The sequence below is a fragment of the Rhinolophus sinicus genome, linkage group LG02 (genome assembly GCF_036562045.2).
Source record: "Rhinolophus sinicus isolate RSC01 linkage group LG02, ASM3656204v1, whole genome shotgun sequence".
NCBI lineage: Eukaryota > Metazoa > Chordata > Mammalia > Chiroptera > Rhinolophidae > Rhinolophus > Rhinolophus sinicus.
Genome location: NC_133752.1, coordinates 48,957,560 through 48,981,342, shown reverse-complemented (window position 1 = coordinate 48,981,342; position 23,783 = coordinate 48,957,560).

Genomic DNA, 23,783 nt, shown 5'->3' with positions numbered 1-23,783 from the left:
TTAGATTTGAAAACAAATCACAGCAGCATGCTGTTGACTGCTAGGTTTTGCAGAGCTTTAAAATAATTTTATCTTCTTCATTGCACTGGTAAGTTGTAACTCTCATCTTCATGCAGAAGTTCCTTTGAGAGTGTACTTGGGGAGTTATATCAGATATTTTTTTGATGTGTAACAAATGATCCCCAAATTTAGTGGCTTAAAACAGCAACTGTTTATTTAATTTAGGATTTTGTTGTTCAGCAATTTGAGTTGGGCTCGGACTGGATGTTCTTCTGATGATTTTTGGGCTCACTCAGGCATCTGCAGTCAGCTGCTGGTCAGCTATGCTGTTTTGGATTGGCTGTTTGTGGGGAGGGGCAACAGGCATGACTGGGCCACAGGTCTTTCATCATCTTGCAGGCTAGCCTGGTTTCATTCCCATGGTGATTCAGAGTTCTAAGGATACCAGAAAGAGGACAAGCCCCACTACACAAGTGCTTATCAAGTTTCTGCTTGAGTCACATTTGCTAGTGTCCCACTGACCAAAGTAAGTCACCTGGCTGAGCCCAGAGTCATAATGGGAGGCACTCAAAGTCACATGGCAGGGGCATGAATACAGGAAAGGAATGAATTTGTGACAGTTTTGCAATCTAGCATACTAATAGTGATAGCCTTGGATAACCAGACGTAGCTATAGATATTGTTCATCAATAGCTATAATAGTCCTTGAGATATCATGTCATCTTGTCTGGAAAGGGAGCATGGTGTTTTGAAACATCTTTGGCCTTGGATTCTGGGTAACTGGCTTCTTGTTTTGGCACTACTACTAATTCACTGTGTGACATGGGACAACTCACCAACCCTCTTCAGGTTGCTAATTCTTCAAATCTTAATTGAGATATTGTTCCTGGGACTAAAATAGTTTTAGATTTCAAATGAATGCCTTGGCCTACATGATACTGAAGGATTTAGAAAAGAATTAAAAAGTCGTAGAACCATAGAGCTCATTGAGTCCAACATGTGTAATGATGGGGAAAATGAGACCCCGAGAGACTTAGTCAAGATCCTGTCAGGGGCTAGAAACGAGGTCTTTCTGATTGCCAGTCCACCAGCCTTTTCTCTATTTCTAGGTATTTTGTCAAGATATTAGGAACCTCTGCATTTCTAAGTATGATGAGGAACTCACACATAAAATTCAGTTAACTTACTCAAAGTTTTACTTTTCATTCAAGGTTCTTGGTATCACATAGCTACACAATCTTGAGAGCCATGTATAAGTGCTTCTGGGGTGAGAATGGTAGTTAGCAGTAGCATAGAGCTTTGGGGCTAATCTTGGCTGGACTCCCTCAAGCATCTGCGGTCAGCTAGCTGAAGGCCACCCTAAAAACAAGATATTTTGTTATGATAGATCAGCAAAGTGCTCACTGCACTTTCTGACATTCACTCCTCCTCTATTCTGACAGTTGCTGTTTCTGACCCAATTGCTGCTGGGTCAGGCACAAGGGTGGGAAGGTGTGGGGAGCAAGGAGACAGGGACGAGGAGCACACGTGGCTCATCCTTTAGTCATTTGGCACCAGGGAGCTTTTTACGTAGCAGCTGCACGATTACTGATCTTGTTCTCATGCTGCCCTTTGGTGAGTTCATTAGAGGTCTTGCACTGGGGACCGCTGACTACAGCTATCTGAGCTACAGTTGTCCTACCCTCTGTTGAAGTCATATCACACTGTGAGGTGGTCTTCTTTGGTGAGAAGTTCAGCTATCTCCTCATAGGGTCATTTCTCTTTTCTTTTGGCTGCTGTCTAATCTAGCCAGAGTCTTTCAACTTTAGCTTTATTCTCCCAAGAGTCAGGCACCAGTCTCTGTGTCCACTGAATTCTAGGGCCACCTGCCAACTTATTGTATCTCCCTTCACTGGGGAGAAAGTGCCCCATTATTCTCCTCTGCATTGATATCCTGTCTCCCAATATCCTTAGCACCTATGTGAATTCTCTGTCTTCTCTCACGTAGCTTGAAAGTGGGAACCACACACTACATTTGGATGGTTCCCAGTCTCTCAGCACAACCAACTTATATGGTTTAGCCCCTCATTTTAGGACGTGGGGCACCTGGCACTCAATGTGTTTCTTTCAGCCCTTGGTTCTTGCTGAACAAAGTGCATAAGAAGGGTAGCATTAGTCTCTTCATCTGAAAGGTGAAGAAGTTGGACTTCTTGATCTTTGGATATTGCTATGAACTGAATTGTGTCTCCTTCACCCCCAAATTCATTTGTTGAAACCCTAACCCCCAATGTGACTTCATTTGGAGACAGAGCTTTCAGAGGTAATTAAGGTTAAATGAGTTCATAAGGGTCCGATAGGATTGGTGGACTTATAAGAAGAGAGAGAGAGAGAGAGAGATCTATCTTTCTCTCCACATGCACGCACTGAAAAGAGGCCATGTGACAACACAGCAGGAAGGTGGCTGTCTGCAAGCTAGGAAGACAGCTCTCACCAGACATAGAACTCTGCTGGACATTGAGCTTGGACTTTCCAGCTTCCAGAACTGGGAGAAAATAGATTTCTATTGCTTAAGCCATGCAGTCTGTGGTATTTTCTTATGGCAGCACAAGCAGACTGATATAGATGTCTTTACCTCTGAAACTCAAAACAAACAGATGAAAAACAAACCCTCTAAAACTGCACATGACCGATGAGGGCTCCCATATCTCTAGAAAAGAGCTCACCTCACTCTTCCAATGGTATTAGGTTGGTACAAAAGTTACTGCGGTTTAAAAGGTTACAAATAATTGCAAAAACCGCAATTACTTTTGCACCAACCTAATATTTAGATTCAAGAACGCATCTCCTTGACTGTGGAGACTGTTGATCTGCCTTTACCCAATATCTCCAAACTGAAGTCTTAGCCATGGCACTCATATTGTTAATGTTATCTCAACAACCAAACAAGCTCTAGCCTCCCAACTTTTCATTTTCTCAGATTTCTAGGACTTGGCTATCTCATGTACTGATTTCCTCATCTATGACATCAATAGTATAGCAATTTCCTGTAAACTATGGTTTGATCATACTGAAATATATTAACTTCAGTGAATGGTGCAATTGCCAGTGTTGTTATTGTGTGCACCACACTTTGGAAGCCGTGATGACCCTGAGAGATTACATTCATGGTTTGAAATTTGTGATCTCTGAATCCAGAAACACGGCATTTATATGGAAAGAGAAAATGGAAGGTCAAGAACAATTACAGCCATGCACCACATAATGACATTCCAGTCAAGGATGGACCACATACACAAAGGTGGTCCCATAAGTTTATAATGGAGCTGAAAAATTCCAATCACCTAGTGATGTCGTAACCATCTTAACATGGTAGCGCAATGCATTACTCATGTTTGTGGTGATTCTGGTGTAAACAAACCTACTATGCTGCCAGCTGTATAAAAGTGTAGCATATGCAGTTACAGTAGTAGGCTATCCCCTTGAGATTTGTGTACACTTTATGATAGTAGCACAATGATGATATCACCAAACTACACATTTCTCAGAATCTATCCCTATTGTTAAGTGGTGCATGGCTGTATTTAAAAAATTTTCTTAGCTGCATATTAAGGCTCTCTGTCTCTTAGTATCAGAATCATGCTTGCATCCACAGTAACAGTTTGGGAATAAGGAAAACAGAAAGTTAAATTTCTTTGGGTTCAAAAGATGTCTCTTCTTTCAACTCCTAGAACACCTTTTGTTGATACTAATATTTGGCATGTAAATTTTGAGCTCCTTGGATATAGGGGATATGTTTTGTCACCTGTGTATCTCTGAAAGTGCCTAACTGAATCCCTAGCCAGAGAATAATCCAGATAAAATTCTGAACACAGTGCTTGACCCATAGTAAGCACTCAGTAAATGTTAGCTGTTATTATTATTAGTCCAAAGAAGGTGCACAGTAGTTCTTGATGGATTGACTTCTCTTTTGCAACTGTTCTCTGCTTTATCCATTCTGTGGAAAGTTATGTAAACCTGTAAAACCTTATCCTATTTTATATTAGGATACAGGATAGAAATATCATGAGGGAAGTATAATTGTTCTTTGACCTATATCATTGGTTAATATTCAGTGATTTTTGAGCATGTTTTGTACATATATATTTTATACACCAAAATTTAATCACATAGAAGGACAAGCAGAGGTTGCTTTGTTTGAAACTACTCTCTAAAATGATTCCAAGTAATGCTTGAGTCCTGTTTAAAAACACTGCCAAGTCTTCTTGCATCAAAGTCTCAATTTGCATATTACTTTACATATTGAGTCCCAAAGGCTTCAATTCAAAGGATGGAAAATAAAATTAAATGAATCAATTAGTGTATCTTACTGCAATTGTATTCAAATCCAATATTAAGGGCATTACATACAAATTACATAACAGATTTGGAAAGCAATTCAATTTAATCACATCCTAGATTAGGAGGGACAGGAACCCAGTCAAGAGCATGAGAAAACTGTCAGTCAGCCATTGTGCTGAGGGCTGGGGAGGAGCCCAAACCAGCCCAGCACTACACCCTTGACTCAAGGCTGGGGTTTCCAGGAGGGGCCTTTACCTTTCTAAAGAGGTGATTCTATTTGATTTGTTACCTTTTTAGCTATTTGATTTCTGGTAATGTTAGAATTTTAAATTTGGTACTGAATAGCCACTAATTTTGTGCAATATCCTTCTTTTGGAGAAATATTATGAAGGATTAGCTACTCTGTGCATATTCTCAGCTCTTTCAGCCGTTTTTAAAAGTTCCTTCTACCTTATTCTCTGAGACTCTTCCTTTCAAGATAGCCTGGATATATAGACCTGTTCTATCCCATGGAAGAGCCGCTAGGACTAGTGTGACTAAATAATTGAATGCGTAATTTAATTTAATTTAAATTAAAAATTTAAAAAGGCTGATATTGGGTTCAGTTATTGAAGGAGTTTTTTATTGCGTTTGGGCCAACTTGGATATGTGAATCTATTGTTTGACTCTACATTTTATGAAACCTAAAATACACAGCTAATTTCTTAGTATGAAAAAAAGGGATGTAACTTCTTAGTAATCATTTTTATGTTAATTACATGTTGAAATAATAATATTTAAGATACGTTTTGTTAAACAAATTATATTATTAAAATCAGCTTTATTTGTTTTTACTTTTTAAATATGGCCATTAAAAAAGTTAAAGTTACATTGTTTTGTATTTCTATTGGACAGTGTTGGGCTAGACTGAATGAAACCAGAGAATAAAGGTGCTAAATATTTGCTTTTTAAGTTCAAATGCCACAGTTCATTAATAAGGTAGGAAATTTAGAAGAATACGTGTTTTCTTTTTTTCTGTTCCCCTCAGACAAGATTAAGATTTCTCAGCTGGAGAGAATAAGAGGGAAGTGCCAGATGAAAAGGAGTAGGTGGGCACCTAAAGGCTCTTCAGTGTCCATGTGGGGGTCACTGTTTACTGCGTGTGCTGAGGACCCATGCGAGCTGTCCTCTTGGCCAGGCAGACCAGATAAGGCACCATCCACAGCCAGCACTCTATAGCAGGCTGGCCTGTGCCTTGTGACCTTGTTCAGCCCTCACCCAGCCACTCTGGGAGGTAACTCCACCTTCCAGCTGCACACTCCTGGGTTCCCCAGTGCCCTCTTTTAATGCTCTTGGCTCTCTATACGAGGTGTGTTTAAATTTAAAAAAATTACAGTAAAAGACACATTGCCATTAATCCCCCTCAAAATACTCTCCCTAGCTTCAAACACATTTATCCCATCATTCTTGCCACTTTCTAAACAGTTCCGGAAGTCTTCTTCCGTGAGTGTCTTTCGTTGCACTGCTGTGGCTACCTCGTTCTTCTGAATCATTTTGACTTTGGGGAAGAGCCAGAAGTCGCATGGTGTCAGATCTGGTAAATAAGGTGGATGAGGACATACCGTAATGTTTTTATTTGACAGAAATTGCCATATACCTGAAGCGATGTGTCATGATGGAGTACACTGTAAAACACACCTTCTCTCAACTGTAGCTCACACCTGACTGACTGCACTGAACAAGTTGAAACTTGTCACATACTGTTACCAAGGTTTGAGGCGCTACTTCCCATATGAAGATCCCTGCCTTTCTGTTGGATGGCAATTTGCAGCAGCATTCACTGTAATTTTTTATCACAATGCAAAGGCTCCGTGTCACACATCACTTTTGGTAAAGCAATTTCTGTCAAATAAAAACATTATGGTGTGTCCTCATCTGCCTTATTCACCAGATCTGGCACCATGCAACTTCTGGCTTTTCCCCAAAGTCAAAATGACCTTGAAAGGTAAATGTTTTGAATTGATTCAGGACATCAAGGCAGTCATGGCAACGCAACTAAAGACACAAAAGAGGACTCCCAGAACTGCTTCAGAAAGTGGCAAGAATGATGGAATAGGTGTGTTTGAAGTGAGGGGGAATATTTTGAGGAGGATTAATGCCAATGTGTCTTTTACTGTGCTAAATTTTTTAAAATTTAAATATTCACCGTATTTTTTGATCATACCTCATAAATGGAGAGTGGAGCACTGGTCACTTGGAGGAGTAGTGACATTGTATAAATGAGGTCACTGCCCCTGGCCAAGGGAAAAGGGGTCAGACCAGCTCAGAATTTGCCAATGTCTGGGCAGAAATGGATGCAGCCTTCCATGCCTACTGTCTGACCTGTTTCAACTCTTATAGGAGTTGATCTTGGAGATGTCAGTAGGGCTGCATGTTGTGTTTCTTTTTCTCACACTGATTTACTGAATTTCATGGCAGTTTTTACTTGTGGCTCATGATTCATACTTTGTTTTCCTTTCTGAGCCCTGCTTCCCAGTTTAGGTGATGTATCATTTCTGTGTGTTCACACAGTGGGACAGATTGTATTGCCCCCAAAACTGCCACAACAGTATTTCCAGGCCCTCATGCACTTCAGAACCTTGCCACTCTCATCAAGAAATGGAATCTGTTCCCCCCTCCTTGAGGTTGAGTGGGACTTTGTAATTCTTTTGATGAATAAAGTGTGGTGGAAGTCAAACTACATGACTGAAAAGCTGGTCCTAGAAGGTGGTATGGCTTCCAACTGGTGCTCACTGGTGCTCTGTCTCTCTATCAAGATGTTTGTCTTTGGAACGTAGCTCCTATATTCTAAGAAAGCTCAAACTAGCCCATGTTGAAGACCACATGGAGATGCCCATGTGCATAGGAACTGAGGTCCCTTGACTGCAGCCAGTATCAACTCTCATCAAGTTTTCCGATTGAAGCCTCAGCAATCACAGAGAAAAGATGTTTGCATTGTGTCCTGTTTCAGTTCCTGATCCACACATAAGAAATGTGTGGCTTTGCACTACCAAGTGTTAGGTAATTTCAATGTGGCCACAGGAATGGAAACATACAGCATCGTGTGCTTATCCACATTATTTCACCCGTGAAACTACACCCAATATAATTGTCTGATTGCTTCTCTTTCCTTAATAGACTTTAAGTTGCTTGAGGTCAGATCTAAATCACATCCATCCGTCTATTCCCTATGGATTGTATATAACCTACAAGACCCAAATGCATTTGAGGTTTTCAAAATAGGTAAGAAGTAGATGGTTTTGATTCCTGATGGAGAACAGGAGTTAAGAAATAAGAGGATAGTGTTATGACAGTGATGACTGAGGGGAATGTTTACAGTCATAGTTCATCTGGATTTCAGTAAGGTGTTTGACAGAGTCCCTCGTGACATTTTTGCATGGGCTAGATTATCATGGTTAGGATTTGTAGGCAATTTTCAATTTAGATCTAAGGAGTGTTGATGTAGAACTTGTATCAGTATCAAGGGAGGTCTTTAGGAGAGCATGACTAGAAATTTAACCTAGCCTTTTCACATTTGAGTAAAGATATTCCTAATATGTTTACCAAATTGGGTTAAAACACATTAGCCAAAGAAAAAGTAACTACACTGGATGAAAGAATCAGAATTCCAAAAGACTTTGACAATCTAGAATAATGGGCTAGAATAAATAGGATTAATTTAGCAAAGGTAAATAAAAGGTATACAATTTTTATTAAAAAAATCAATTATAGCATATGTTTAGGCTACTTAACATGGGTTTATTTGAATAAGAAGTAGGGGATTTAGATTGCCTCAGTCAACAGGAATGTGAGGTGGCTTCTAAAAAAAGCTCATGCAGTCTAAGGTCTGTTATTAATTAAGAGAGTTTTTAGATTAAGGGAGATAAGAGTGGAGCTTTTTGTTTGGGTACTAGTGGCTAACACATGCTGAGTTCTTGGTGTGCCCTATACTATTCTAAGGGCTTTATGTGATATGCCTGATTGAATCTTTCTTATAGGGATAGATACTATTATTCCCATTTTATAAAATAAGGAAATTGAACACAGCGGCATTAAGTAATTCTCTCATGTTATACATCTACTTAGTGACAGGGCTGGGATTTGCATGGATTCCAGAGCTTGCTCTCTTAATTACCACCTAAGTTTGGAGACCACTCATTATGGAGACATGGGAAGCTACCATGTGTCCAGAGGAGGGTGGCCAGAATGGTGAAATGGTGGCCAGAGGACAGCAGGAACTGATTGAAGGAACTGGAACACTTGAGTTGGAGGAAAGACAACCTGGGAGGTTATTTCTGTTTTGCAAATGTATAAAAGGTAGTTTAGACTTAAAATATGAAAACCATTACAAATTACTTACAAACAATGAAAACCAACAATTACTTACAAAACCATTAAGGGACTGGAATGCTGGGAAGTAGCAGCAGATGATGAAGGGCTGCTAGAGTGAGGCTGCTATAAAGCAGATTCTGACAACTGGGAGCTACTGGTACTGTAAGTTCACCTCCAGTCCTGAAATTTGAAAATTCGGCTATGCCCTTTGATCTTCTCTTTCATTGTTGACGTTTCAGAGACTTGAACTAGTTTTTCCTACATAGTACAGAAACTTTTGTGACAGAAACAACTCTTTCTGCTGTATCTTAGGATTTTATTGATTTATTTTGTACTGTGGTTAAATCGTCATAGAAAATAAATGTCCCTCTGTGTTTTAAAATGTAGCTGAAGAGCATGCTTTTATAATAGAGATGTTATTCATAGACCTTTGGCCACTCCTTGAAACATAGTAGGCATGCAGTTCATCCTGGAAAAGCCTTTGATATTTTCATTGAAATTTTCCTGCATAAGGATTTATTAATATCTATAAATTTCATAAAAATCTATAAAAAATTTATACTTTATAAATATAAATTTATATCTATAACAAATTAATTTAATACATAACATAAATATCAACATATTATGTAAATATATAAAAATTACATAATATATAAGATTTAATGTAGTACATGTAACATGAACATATAAACATAATAAATATTATATGTAGAAATATATAATAAGTATGTGTAAGTAAATCTATAAATATATATAAAATTTATATGAAGCTTATGGTCTTTGAACGGTGAACTAGCACTTGTTGGCATGGAAATAGGGATAATATGCTAAATATTTAAGAGTGGTGAGGCATAGGCACCAACTGATCAGTATGGATGTTCAGAGAACTAGAACAGGGTGTTAGGGGCCCTTTGAGGCACCAGGCAATAAAGTTCTAGTTTTGGGGTTGTAGGGAGGTGGAAAGTGTGCCCTAAAGGAGGAGGAAGGTCAGCTTCCGGTGGTGGCAAGGGCATTTGAGAGGTCAGGGGAGAAGTCTTTCAGAATTTTAACAACAATCACACCAGTTCCCACAAGCAGGATATCCATCCTGGATGTAGTAAAGGAAGATTTCCCAGGGAATTCTGAAAAATGAGGATTCTCTGGGCAGTAGAGAGGGTGCTGGATTTGGAGACTCAGATTAGAACTTAGATCTTCCTACTCCAAGTTTTATGCTTGTTCCATGATACCAACTGGTGTCTGTAGTGGGTTGAGTAGTGGGTCCTAAAAAAGTATTCCACATGTTAACCCCTGGAACATACGAATGTGACCTTATTTGGACAAAGGGTCTTTGCAATATCATTAAGTTAAGGATCTTGAGATAAGATCATCCTAGATTAAAAGGATGGGCCCTAAATACAATGGCAGGTGTCCTTATATCAGACAGAAGAGGAGATGACACAGACATTGAGAAAGGAGGAGGCCACATGACCACAGAGGCAGAGATTGAACTGAGGCAGGCAGGGAAGCCGAGGAACATTCGGAGCCATGAGAAGCTGGAAGAGGCAAGGAGGGCTTTTTTTCTAGATTCTTTGGAGGGATTGCATCTCTGCAGATACTTTGATTTCAGACTTCTGTCCTCCAGAACTGTGGGAGAATAAATTTGTTGTTTAAGCCACCAGGTCTGTGGTTAATTTGTTACAGCAGCCCTGGGAAGCTAATGCAGTGTCCATGTGGGAATGTACTTACTGGAGAGCCTGAGTGTAATTGGCAAGTTTAATCACCACCTGTATCTCCCAATGCCCTTTCCTCTGTTAGTGCAGTGGGAGTTTGTTAAAAAAGTTTATAGGCGCTAAAGAAGAAAAAGTAGCACACTGTTAAGATGTAGTGTTACAATATTTCAATTCCACTAGAGTAAATAACAAGTAAATGAAATCACTTTTTAAAATTGCCTGATAATGAAGAACATTAGCAAAAAATGGAAAGTTTTACACTTAATTGAGGACTATGTAGTAAAGAATTTGGCCCTGACCAAAAAGCGGTCTGGACTTTACCCTTGGCTTCTGGGAGGGAATCAATGTCATACTTGATAGGAATGTCTTTGTGTAGTGTGGGTGCTAGGCACATTAGATCTTAGAAAGGGTCAGCCATACCAGATAATCTTAAGTTGTGGCTGGCCATGCCAGGAAGACTGACCATGTGATTTAGGGTGGGGCTTTGTATCATTTGAATTAGTTGACCTGGAGGCTGAAATCAACCATGTGGATAATCAATTAAACAATCATGCCTATGTAATGAAGCCCTAGTAAAAACTTTGGACACCAAAGCTTGGGTGAGCTTCTCTGGTTGGCAATATCTGTGTGTATCGTCACATATCAGTGCCAAGAGGGAACATATCCAGGAGACATTGGAAGCTTCGTGTCTGGAACTTTCCCAGACTCTGCTCATGTGTCTTCTTTCTTGGCTGATTTTAATTTGCACCTTTTCCTTGTAAAAAAGGATAACTGTTAGTATAATAACTTTCAGTAAGTTTGGTGATTCTTAGAAAACAATGGAACCTGAGGGTGGTTTTTGGGAACTTCTCAAACTTGCAGCTGGTGTCAGAACTGAGGGTGGTCTGGTGAAGGACTATGCCCCATACCCTTCAGCTTGGCTAACTCCAGGTGAAAGTCATTTGTCAAGGCAGTAGTCCCAGAGAAAGATAAATGGGGAAACCCCACAAAAGGAGGGGGAAGGCAGGACCTCTTACCCTGTATAAGGGCTCGCCTCGTATTTGAAAATGATATTCCAGGCTCCAAACTCTCATTTTGTAAATATATCACAGATACTCAATTGAGGGCATGTACACCTTATATAAGCTACTATGAGAAGACACGTCCTCATGGATTGCTTCTCCCTCCGCTTGACTGCTTCTCAGCAAATATGTGGGAGTGTGGTGAGGCTGGTCATTCCATCTGCTGGGGGCTCCATCCCTGGAGCCAAGAAGCAGAAGTGCTAGTTTTGCTTTTCTCCCCTTGCTCTTATCTTGGTTAACTCGCAGGTAAAAAAATGTGCATCCTTGTGTAGTTTTAACTCAAAATTGTCAGTAATAATGGAAATAATTACAAAACTAAATTAGAGTTTTTGAAACTCAAATACAACAGATCAAAAGAAGCAGGAAGATAATGATGCTTAGCCATGTTCTATATATTTGAGGTTGTGAGAAAAATGGGATATCTTAGAAATGGAGTATTTTCTAAAACAATCCAATTTAATATTCCTTACAGTAGTTTTTTTTTCCCCATAGGGGTGTGTGTGTGTGTGTGTGTGTGTGTGCACGCGCTTTCCTTGGACGTTAAAAATAATTTCTGGGATATGCATAAGAATACTATTTAGGTAAATGTGTGTGTAAGAAAAACACTTCTTTGTTTCTCCTTTACTCACACACAATATTTTACTTCACTCCTGTCATCAGATATGTGGATTTTCCACACCAAACAATTCTTCAGCACTAGCTGGGAGTCTTATAATACAATTCGATTTTGACACTAACCAGAATTAGTGCAGACCCCATAGGTTAAGAACTCAGTCTGACAAGATCACTCCCTGCCCTGATTTGAGACACCAATCATGAGTCCAAGTTGTCACCTGTACGTCTGACTAACTGGCTGTAAACTGGGGTTCCTGTGACCCTTTACTGAGGTTCAAGAATTTGCTAGAATGGCTCATAAAACTCACAAAAAAACTTATTTATTTATTATATAATAAATAATATAATAAAAGATAAAGACGAACAGTCAGATAAAGAGGCGCATAGATCTGGAAGGATCCTGGTCTCAGGAGCTTCTGTCCCCATGGTATCTGGATGTTGATAACAATGACAATAAGACATTCAAGAGAAGTAGGGAGATGTAGGAGGAGTCATGACTGAAGCGCTTGCCATGATTTATTGGCACATGAATGTGTTCACTAACCCAGATGCTCCCTCAAGCCCATACTTCTGTGATTTTTGTGGAGGCTTCATGTCGTAGGCAAGCTGAATTATTAACTCAGTTTCCAGTCCCTCTCCCCTTCCCAGAGGATGGGGGTGGGGTGAGGTGGAAAGTTCTAATCTCCTAATCATAGCTTCATCTTTCTGGTGACAAGCCCCCGGCAAGGTGCCCACCAACAGGCGATTGACATTCCTATCACCCAGGAAATTCCAAGGGATTTAGGAGGTTGGTGTCGGGAATTGGGGTCAAAGATCAAATATTAGAGCAAAAGATCCTGTTAGAGCTTTTATCACTTAAGAAATTGCAAGGGTTTCAGGAGCTCTATAGGAGCTCTTTGATATATATGTAATATAATATGTATAAATAATATAAATATAAAAACTATTATTTCACAATGTGTTAATTTTAAAATAACAAATGTAGGCTGTAGAAAGCCATCTTACCTCATGGTCCTTTGAATAAGGTGTGGCACTTTTGCTTTTGTACTCAATCAGAAAGAATTAAGACTAACAGAATTCAACAAAAAGGAAGAAAATCACAAAGGAGTGTGTGTACCAGTTGTTGAATATAAAGTAGAACCTCAGATGTTCATCTTTTTAAGTGGATCTGCCAAGTCAAAAGAGAAGACTCCTCTTCTTGTGGCATTAGTGTGCCCAAAGAATCTGCTTCTTTAGATGATGGTTAGGATTTCTGACAAAGGTCTTAGTAAAATTACCTTTCCTGCTTAATCCCATATTCATGTCTGGATCAACTATTGTGTTAGGAGCACCAGTTTGTATCTGCAAAATTAAGTAAATCAAAGTAGGTCACTAAAGTAAATATAGCTTAAGAATATGAATACAATTTGTTTTTGTCATTAAAATAAGGTCACCAATGTTTTTTTAAAATATTTTTTATTTTTCACTTACAGTTGACATTAAACAATTTATTAGTTTTACATGTATACCACAGTGGCCAGACATCCACAAATCCTATGAAGTCATCCCCCAACAAATCCAGCACCCACCTGACACCACAAACAGTCACCACAACACTACTGACTATATTTTCTATGCTGTACTTCACATCCTGATGCTTATTCTGTAACCACCAATTTGTATTTCTTAATCCCTTCTCCTTTTAAATCCAGCCCCCCAAACCTCTCCTACTTGGCAACCATCAATTTGTTCTCTGTATCTATAAGTTTGTTTCTGTTTTGTTTATTTTGTTTTTTAGCTACTACATATAAGTGAAATCATGTGGTATTTGTCTTTCTCTATCTGACTTATTTCACTCAGCATAATACCCTCTAGGTCCATCCATGTTGTCACAAATGGTAAAATTTTATTCTTTTTTATATCCAAGTAGTAGTCTGTTGTATATATATGTACCACATCTTCTTTAGCCAATTGTCTATTGATGGACTCTTGGTTCTTGTTTACTTATCCATTCAGCCAAACTATGTCTTTTGATTGGAGCATATAATCCATTTATATTTAAAATAATTGTTGGTAGATATGTAGTTATTGCCATTTTATTATTCATATTTTTAATCTTTTTCTTGTCTTAAAGGAGTCCCTCTAACATTCCTTGTAATACTGGTTTGGTGGTGATGAACTCCTTCAGCTTTTTCTTGTCTGGGAAGATCTTTATCTGTCCTTTGATTGTAAATGATAGCCTTGCTGGGTAGAATAATCTTGGTTGTATGTAGGTCCCTATTTTTCATCACATTAAATATTTCATGCCAATCCATTCTGGCCGGCAAAATTTCTGTTGGTAAATCAGCTGACAGTCTTATGGGAGCTCTTTTGAGGTGTGATAAAAAACTATGGTGAATACTGTGGTCGAGTGCCATCCAATGGAAAGGCAGGGATCTTCAACATGGGAAGTGGCACACCAAACTTTAGTAACAGTGTGTGACAAGTTTCAACTTGTTTCGTGCAGTCAGTCAGGTGTGAGCTATGGTTGAGAGAAGGTGTGTTTTAAAGTGTGCCATAAATCATAGATCACAAACAATGCATTAACATGAAATGGGCAAACGGTTTCATCCTCCATCATGACAACATTCCATGTCACACATCGTTCCTGGTAAAGCAATTTCTGTGAAATAAAAATATTACGGTGTGTCCTCATTCACCTTATTCACAGGACCTGGCACTGTGCGACTCATAAGTCTTCCCCAAAGTCAAAATGACCATGAGAGGTAAACATTTTGAATCACTTAGGACATCCAGGCAGCCATAACAGCGCAACTAAAGACACTCACGAAAGAGGACTTCCAGAACTGCTTCAGAAAGTGGCAAGAACGATGGGAGAAGTGTGTTTGAAGTGAGGAGGTGTATTTTGTGGGGGATTAATGGCAATGAGTGTTTTACTGTAATAAATTTTAAAAAATTTAAACATTCACTGTATTGTTTGATCACACCTCATAGGTATCTGCTTTTCTCTTGCTGCTTATGAGATTTTCTCTTTGTCTTTAACCTTTGGCATTTGATATGATGTGTCTTGGTGTGGGCTACTTTGGGTTAATCTTGTTTGGGATTCTCTGTGCTTCCTGGGCTTGTGTGTCTATTTCCTTTGCCAGATTAGGGAAGTTTTCCATCATCATTTCTTCAAATAGGTTTTCAATCTCTCGCTTTCTCTTTTCTCTTTCTGGTACCCTTATGATGAGAATGTTGTTATGCTTGATGTTGTCCCAGAGGCCCTTAAACAATCCTCATTTAAAAAAATTTGTTTTCTTTTTGCTGTTCTGATTTGGTGCTTTCTTCTACTTTATCTTTCAAATTACTGATTTGATTCTCTGATTCATTTGATCTGTTCTTGATTCCACCTAATGTATTCTTCATTTCAGTTACCATATTCTTCATTTCTGACTTGTTCTTTTTTATAGTTTCTGTGTCCTTATTTATGTTGACTACCTCTTTGTTGAAGTTCTCACTAAGTTCATCTATTCTTCCCCTAAGTTCATCGAGTATTCTTATAACCAGTGTTTTAAACTGTGTCTGGTAGATTGCTTGCCTCCATTTTGTTTAATTCTTTTTCTGGAGTTTTGTCCTGTTCTTTCATTTGGGACATGTTTCTTTGTCTCCTCATTTTGGCTGTCTCTCTGTGTTTGTTTCTATGTGTCTGCAACATCTACAAGTCTTGGCAGGGTGGCCTTGTGTTGGAGGTATCCAATGGGGCCCAGTGGCTCAGTCTCTTGGTCACATGAGCTGGGTGCTCCAGGTATCCCTTATGTGGGTTGTGTGTTCCCACCTGCTGTAGTTGAGCATAGACTACTGTTGGTATGTCAGTGGGTGGAACTGACCCTTCGGCTGACTGGCTGTAAGGATTGGCCATGACTGTGGTGGATGAGCTGTTGTGTGAGGGCTGACCCAATGGAGTGGGATTTGCTGTAGTGGTGCTCTTCTGCCTGCTGAGTCCACCCTTTGGCTGTATCATTTGTGGAGCTAATTGGGTGGTGCTTTGGTGTGGTCTGAAGCCAGTCACCAGGTGTGTTGCTTCTGAGGCCTCTTGGGAGGGACTCTGGTACAGGCCCAAAAGAACTGCTGTCTATGCCTAGCCTGGGGCCACCTTGTGGGAGCTACAAAGTGATCTGTGGTTGGTAGCTGTCTAGCTGGGCTTGGAGGTGCCTGGGAGAGGCTATGATGCAAACTGAGATAGGCTGCCACTAGTGCCGGCTGGGGGCTGTTTAGTAAGAGATACAGGGCATGCTGAGGCCTGCTGCTGCTTTTTTGGGGATTTGTGGACCTTTCATAGATTTTAGGGAAGTCATTAGCATGGGCTCCGGCCAGCTGCTTGGGAATATCAACTGCTGAAAGAGGTTTGGGTCTGTGTGCGAGTTGTGTGGGGTGGGTTCTCAGGGAATCACCAGGGTGGGGTGAGTATGGTGGCAACTGACTCAGATTTGGCACCTGCCTGTGTCTGTAGGTTGGGTTGCGGGGAGGCTCATCAACAAACAAAATGTTGGAGAGAGCTGCCCCTCCAGCTGTCACCCTGAAGCCAGACAGTTCAGTTCCTCCTCATATGTCCCTGATGCTTTGTAAGCTGCTGCCCAGTGCTCAGAGTAAGTGTGTCCATTGGTGAGTGGGTCCCTGTGTGGGACCTTTAAGAGAATGTCTGGGTTTTCAGCAATGCTTGGGTTCTGATTTTCACAGCCATATGTTGTGGGGTTTCCTTTCCCCCCCACCAGCACTGGTGATTCAGGTTGGGGAGCCCTCACTACTCAGGGGGGACCTCCATAGCTGAGATATCCATCCCAATTCTTAACTGCCACTGTGCGTGTGGGACCAGCCTTTTTCCTGTCTAACTCTCCTACCAGTCTCAACATGGCCTTTTCTGCATATCCTTAGTTACAAGAGTTCTGTTCATCTAGTCCTCAGGTGGTACTCAATGGGTGGTTGTTCTACAATGTAGTTGTAATTTTGATGTGGTTGTGGGAGGAGGTGAGCACAGCATTTACCTACTCCACCATCTTGACCAGAAGTGAGGTCACTTCTGTTTTGATTGCATTTGATATCTGGATATGAGTTATGATAGAGACCCTTTCCATGCTTTGCTCATCTTAGCATGAGTTCTCCTGAGAAGACTAAATGAAACTCCCTCACCCCACGTGTTGGGAGAGTGTGTTGGAGAATTCCCTAGATTCACATGGGACTGTTGCTCCTTGGTAGATTGAACTACACAACTACACAATCCATTCATTGTAAAAAGCATCAGAGTAGCAATCGCTGGTACACATACCTCTTTGTGATTTGTACTGAAATACCTGTGTTATTTTAAAAGAAGATAAAAACATTTACCTAATTAGGATTCATACTCTTATGTATATTTCTGAAATTAATTTTTATCATAGAGTGACAGTATACACACAGACACCACTTTAGATAGGCTCAGACCACTGATAAAGGGTCTTAATTGACAATAGAGCTATCATTACATTTATGTACCTATTATAAGGACTTTTGAAATTAAACTGTTGATTTTCCTAATTAAAAAAAAGAAATAAATAAATAGTGTATTTGTTTACCTCTGGTCACATTGTTGCTCACATATTTTTGGCACTGGAGTGACAAGTGAGAGAAAGACAGCGTTTAAACTCTTTCCCTAACATTATAGAACCAAACAGAAACCTGTAAATCCATTTTATGATGCTTGTTGCCTTTGAAGCATGATGCTATATGCTTGAGATCAGTCTTTTGTAATGTCAAGTTTCCCATCTAGCCTGCAGTAGTATGAACTTGGGGCTCCTTAGACCTACACTTGATGGCTTTGTTCAAACATGCCATTTTGAGCATTTGTACAATAGTGAGAGGAATCCTTAACTTCCTCCTTGAGAGTATATCATAAATTGTATAAAGCCTTAGTAGAAATTTACGACTTTTGAATTAAATGTGGCAAGAGAGGAAAGTTTTCCGTTAGAAACCTGATGATTTTTTGGTTGAGGACTAGCAAGTGAACTGGGAAATAAGGAACTGTTAATTTAATAGTGGCATGTATTTTATTTTGTGATATCTTTGTTGTTATTGCTTTGTGGCTCCAAAACTCAGAAAAATAAAGTACTGTAAATACAAATAACTAATTTAAATGTGTCTGGCTATCTAAAAGAGCAGCAATCCAACAACTACCTTGAGTTCTAAAAATGTGTTAAAGAATAGATTTTTCATTTAGGAATAATTTTTGTATGTGGTCCAAATTCTAGGACTGAAATAGGGGTTTCCTGTGTGTTAGTGTGGCCTCCACTGTAGGTGAATAACAGAAATATGAGTAGCTTGAGCACCCGTGGAATATCATTTCTCTTCCAAACATATAGCTAAAAGTGATCCATGCTAGATTTCCACACAGATCTCTTTACAATGGTCGTCCTGTTTTCAGGGCAAGAAGAAAGGGTAGAGGAGGAAGACATTTGGATGAAGGTGTTTGGAGAAATAAAAGAGATGCATGAAAGTAGCTCATCAAAGTCTACTTTTAGCAGCCACCTGTTGATAGTGAAGAGAAGATGAATCACCAGTTTAGGCCCATGACAGCTTTTCTGAAATGAGAAAAAAGGGCCTAGTAAATGCATGCAGCCCATTCCCATCATCCCTTTAATAACCTGTAATATTGTAGCAGGATATTTTTGTCACACCGAATCTGATTGATGGTCTTGGCTATAAGACATTACAAGTGTAGAGTAAATTGACCGAACACCTAAACATACAAATTATTACAAGGAGGGGGAGCAGCCATTGGCCTCCTGGGAAAAGCAGGCAGGCTTTAGTTAAGATGATCCTATTTCCAAGTGCAATTTATAGACTATTGACTTGTGGCAGTGTCTTTTTAGATGTGAGGAAATTGTCATACATTGCAAATGAGAAGCTGTTTTGACACTAGAATCTCAGCAAGTGCCAGGGAGAAATGATATCAGCCTCCTGGTCTGTTAAGGTTAAATGAAGTTGCGTTGTTGCCCACAGACAGGCATTCATTTCCTTTTCTTTCCTGGGCCGTCCCTGTGTACAATTACTCTGATTAGGATGAGTAACAATGTGCTTCTGACACCCATTGTATTGACAGTGTGCAGAAATTTCCACTCAAGTGGTGCCAGTCATTACTTAGCTTCTCAGATACTGTGACAGGGCAGATCCATGCCTGCCAGTCAAGTATATCAATGACATAGAGGGCTTAGACCCTGGCTACACACCTCTAAATTAAAACAGTCAAAGTCATCTCCACTGGAATACTATGAACCTCTGTTTAGATGTGACCCTGATAGCTTCTCATCAAATTTATGGATAAAAAAGTTTGCTTACTTTTTCTCCCAATAGCCTCTTTCCCCTTCTTTTAGCTTATTTTCAGATTTTCTTTTAGAATTACTTTATATGATGATTCATTTATTTATCCAAAACACACTGTTATTATGTCTACCAATAGAGCAGTGAAAATGCCAAGGTCTCTTCTCACTTGGAATCGGGTGATTTTAGATTGGGATGGGGTCTAGAAAGACCTCTTGGAGGGGGGAATATTTGAACAAATCTTTATATTATGTGAACATAGGATAGAATCCAGAGAGCTGTGCACTGTGAAGGTTCAAATATAAATAAAATATGGTGCCTTGTCCTCAGGGTACTTCCAATTCAGTACTAAAGCTAAGTCAGTTCTTGAATGAGACAAATGTGCTAAGCCGCCATAACAGAGGTACAAGCAAAACAGTGTCAGAATTCTCCCTTCTCTATTTATCACCTGTTTTAGTCCACTGGGGCTGCTATAATAAAGCTCCATAGACTGGGCAGCTTATAAACAACAAAAATGTATTTCTCACAGTTCTGGAGGCTGGGAAGTCCAAGATCAAAGCACTGGCAAATTCAGTCTGGTGAGGGACTACTCACTGGTTCAAAGATAGGTGCCCTCTCCCTGTGTCTTCTTGTGGCAGATGGGATGAGAAAGCTCTCTGGGGTCTCTTTTATAATGGCACAAATCTGCTGTCATGACCTACTTACCTCTCAAAGGCCAACACACTGGGGTTTAAGATTTCAACATATGAATTTTGAGGACATACAAACATTCAGTCTATGGCATCACCCAAGTCCCTAACTCTTCCTATCCACTTCTTGGGGATGACTCCTGAGGGTAAGTCTATTGTACTAATTCTTTAAGGTATTTGTTTGCTTCAGTAGTTATAATACCCATAGTAAATGTATTAGGAGATGTAATTATCCCTAGCTTTTTGAATATGGGACATATCAAAGAATCTTTGTCATCCCAAAGACCTTTGGCATCACCTTTGTCTGACTTGCTCTTTGGCTGGTGTGTAAGCAAGAAAGGCACTGAAATGAACATGCATATCTTGGCAACATGGAGACCCTGGGTAGTTCATGTTTAGTGGAATGCCAAGGGAGAGGTCCAAGGTCAATCTGGAAGGGTGGAATGGCATGGGCTTATCTGGATCTGTGTCATCAGGCACTTGCTGATGGGAAAAAATGCTTTCTTAGTTATTCTCAATCATGATAGAGACAAAGGTTGTGGGTGCCACATAGACATATAAAATTCCTTTTCGATTTATAGCACCCTCTTCACAAATCTAGAATATGAGTCATCAGGAAAATGAGGCTTTTGCCTTAGATCCCCAAGACTGTTTTTAAAATACTCAGAAAAGGAGAGACCGCGGAGAGTTCTGATCTCTTTTTATTTTAGTATCTCCTTTATAATGGCTGTGGAGTAATGAGCCAGTATCATTCTAAGCAGTATGTTCATTCACCTCACACCTTACACTCCCTTGCATTCTTACCTCTTCCAGCAAACTTCATCTACTTTGTGATTCTCTTAACAGAGCTTTCCATCCCATACCTAAAAGAATTCTGAATTTTCTTCTAGTTACTCATATTTCAAAATTCTGGACCTTGAGGAAAACAGAAGTAATATAATTATTTTGTGTATCTGTATGTATGCATGCATGTGCATTTGTATCTATTAATATAAAAGCATTTTGCTTTAAGAAAACACAAATGTAAATTCACAAGATAAGGTAATTGCCAGGATGATTGAATTACAGAAACATTTTGCTCTCTAAAAGATTCAAGTCCAGAGTTTCCTTTAACAGCCTTTTGAATTAAATATAATTTTAATTCATATTTTAAATTATGTTATGTAGAATACAACACAATATAATTATGTATTCTAAAATTGTATCTATAACTATATACTATACAATGTGTATTAATATACAATACTGTTACTATATAATACTGATTATCCTAGCTACTTATGATCAGGTCCATTGTAAAATGAAGTATCCTTTTTATATACTTTGGAAAACAATGCCAGAGCAATAGCCAACATACTAGCCTTTGAAAGCAGTCGTGTACAGCTTATAAGTATTTATTAGGAGATAGTTCCTTTTGAAAAAAATATGTTTAATATTAGACTTAGAAGTGGCAGCCCTCATTTATTTAGCTGGGCTATACAACAAATGGAACCTTTGGGAATGCAACCTGTTTTAGATTCAGTTGCAGGAAACATTTTTTTGGAGATGTGTCAAATTATGTGGGGGAAGTTTCTAGCTTAATCTTTCAAAAGAGAGTGTGCCTCCTCCCCACCCCAATCACATCACCTCCCACCTTAATTTACTAAAGATAACTTAGTCTCTATCAACCACCTATATATCTTGTGAGTCATATTGATCCCAGACATGTGATGCAGTCCTTGGCTAAGATAAAATTGGTTTAATGGGATCCTTCGCCCCTCCCTGTATTTCTGAAGATACTTAAGCATGCAGAAGACACTGCAGGCCCCTTTCCCCATCAGGAAAGCATGTCCAGGCAGCTTACAATAAAGGACAAGTCTTCCCACAGCCTCATCAATACCTTGATAGCTCTGGGCTAATGGAATCTTGTGACTTTCGGTTCTCATTGATAAGAGGCCCTGATGCAGACACTGATGAGTGGGAGACTCTTTGTTCACACACACTTCTCCTTACAGCTTGCTTCATAGAACATATTTTCAGGAGGAGGTCACAACTACTACATTTCTGGCTGTGATTCTTTCCCTGAAGTTGGAGAGAAAAGAATTTATTTCGCTTGGTGATCTTATGCAGTTTTCTTCTCATTCTGCTACAAAATTAGAGGGGATTTCCCCTAACCTAGGAAAGGTTTGCATTTTTAAGTGGAAAATGTCAACATCTGCTCCAAATCCATTTCTTTAAAGATTTAACCAGCCTAGGTTTTATTTTAATAACAATAGCCAGCATCAGTGCACAGTTACTATATGTGAAGTGCGTTACTAGGCAGTTTACGTATGTTATACCTCACTTAGTCTCCCCCCAAACCTGATGGGATCGGTGGGGAATATTATCCACATTTTACAGATGTGGACTGAGGCTTAGGGAGATTAAATACCTAGCTCAAGGTCAGTCACCTAGTCAGTGGTGGATGTGCATTCAAATCCAACTCTGAGTCTAATGCTTGTGCCTTATACTTTCTGAGTGAGCTGGTTTTCAGGGGTGCTCTCTGTCAGGTGGGTGGTTTAATCTCGATTAACACTGTATTCTGGAAATAGTGAAAATTTCTTGACTAGTTCTCTTCAAGGGTTTCTGCTTTATTTATGTTACTAACAACGCTAATCAGAAAGGATAACATTAAGCCTTATTCCAAATTCCAAGCTTGGGCTGAATCCAAAAATGGCTAAAGGGTGCAACCAAGAGATCTGTCAGAACTTGATCTCACAACTCCATTTTGGAATATTCTTAATACAGAGCCTTTGATAATAACTATCCTTTCTGCTTTTTAAATACCCCTGCCTCACAGAAAGGTACAGATCTTTACCCGTCAAAGGCTGAGGACCATGGAATTTCTCATTTATAACTATTGCTTATTTCTGACAATGCTTAGTGATTTCACTTCTTTTGGTTGATTTGGCCTTACTTATTTCTCTCATGGACTGGAAATAACTCTTTGCTTTCACAAAATGTGATGAGGCACTATGTGTACATAAAACCTAAAGAGGAGGTCCAGTGAAGGTCACTGGAAGGACATTTGAAAATGAAAGGATTATGAAAGGTCTTTGCAAAATATTGTGAGGGACCTTGAAATATAAACTTTGGCTACTTGGTTTTATGTCACAATATCCTTTCGTTTTATTCTCTGGGGTCTCTTTAGTTCCTTTGCTTATTAACAGGTTAGGTTCCTACAGCATGTTTAGAGGTACCAAGTCACTGTCACCGCCATCCGTGGGTGGTGGGTATTGCTGACTCATTGTTCCTTCCTGATCTACAGTTGTGTCCCTATTTATAAAAGTTGGCAAGTGAAGGAGCTTCTGCAATGGCAAGTTTGAGTTGACAGCACAGCAATATCGAAGGCACATGACACTTCTGTGTCATAGAGAAGACTCTTCCCAGCTTGATATTTATTGAAAGAAAAACCTTGGTGTTTTGCTAGTGATAGGAATTTTCTACGGGCTTCTTTCTATACAGTAGATGCTTGATCAATGGTTCACAAAGATCCTTGAATAGAAAAAGATGATTTAGATGATAACACATCGACATTCTTTGGGAATAAAAATATTGCTCACAGAAATGTGAAGAAAGTTCTGAAAGGGAGCTTGAAGAGAGGCATTCATGGGAAAGGCTCTTTGAGTTTGCCGCCCTTGGGAAACAAGGAGCTGCCGTCAAGTCTCATTATCACCACTGGGTGTCACTCCAGTCAGCCATCTAGTCAA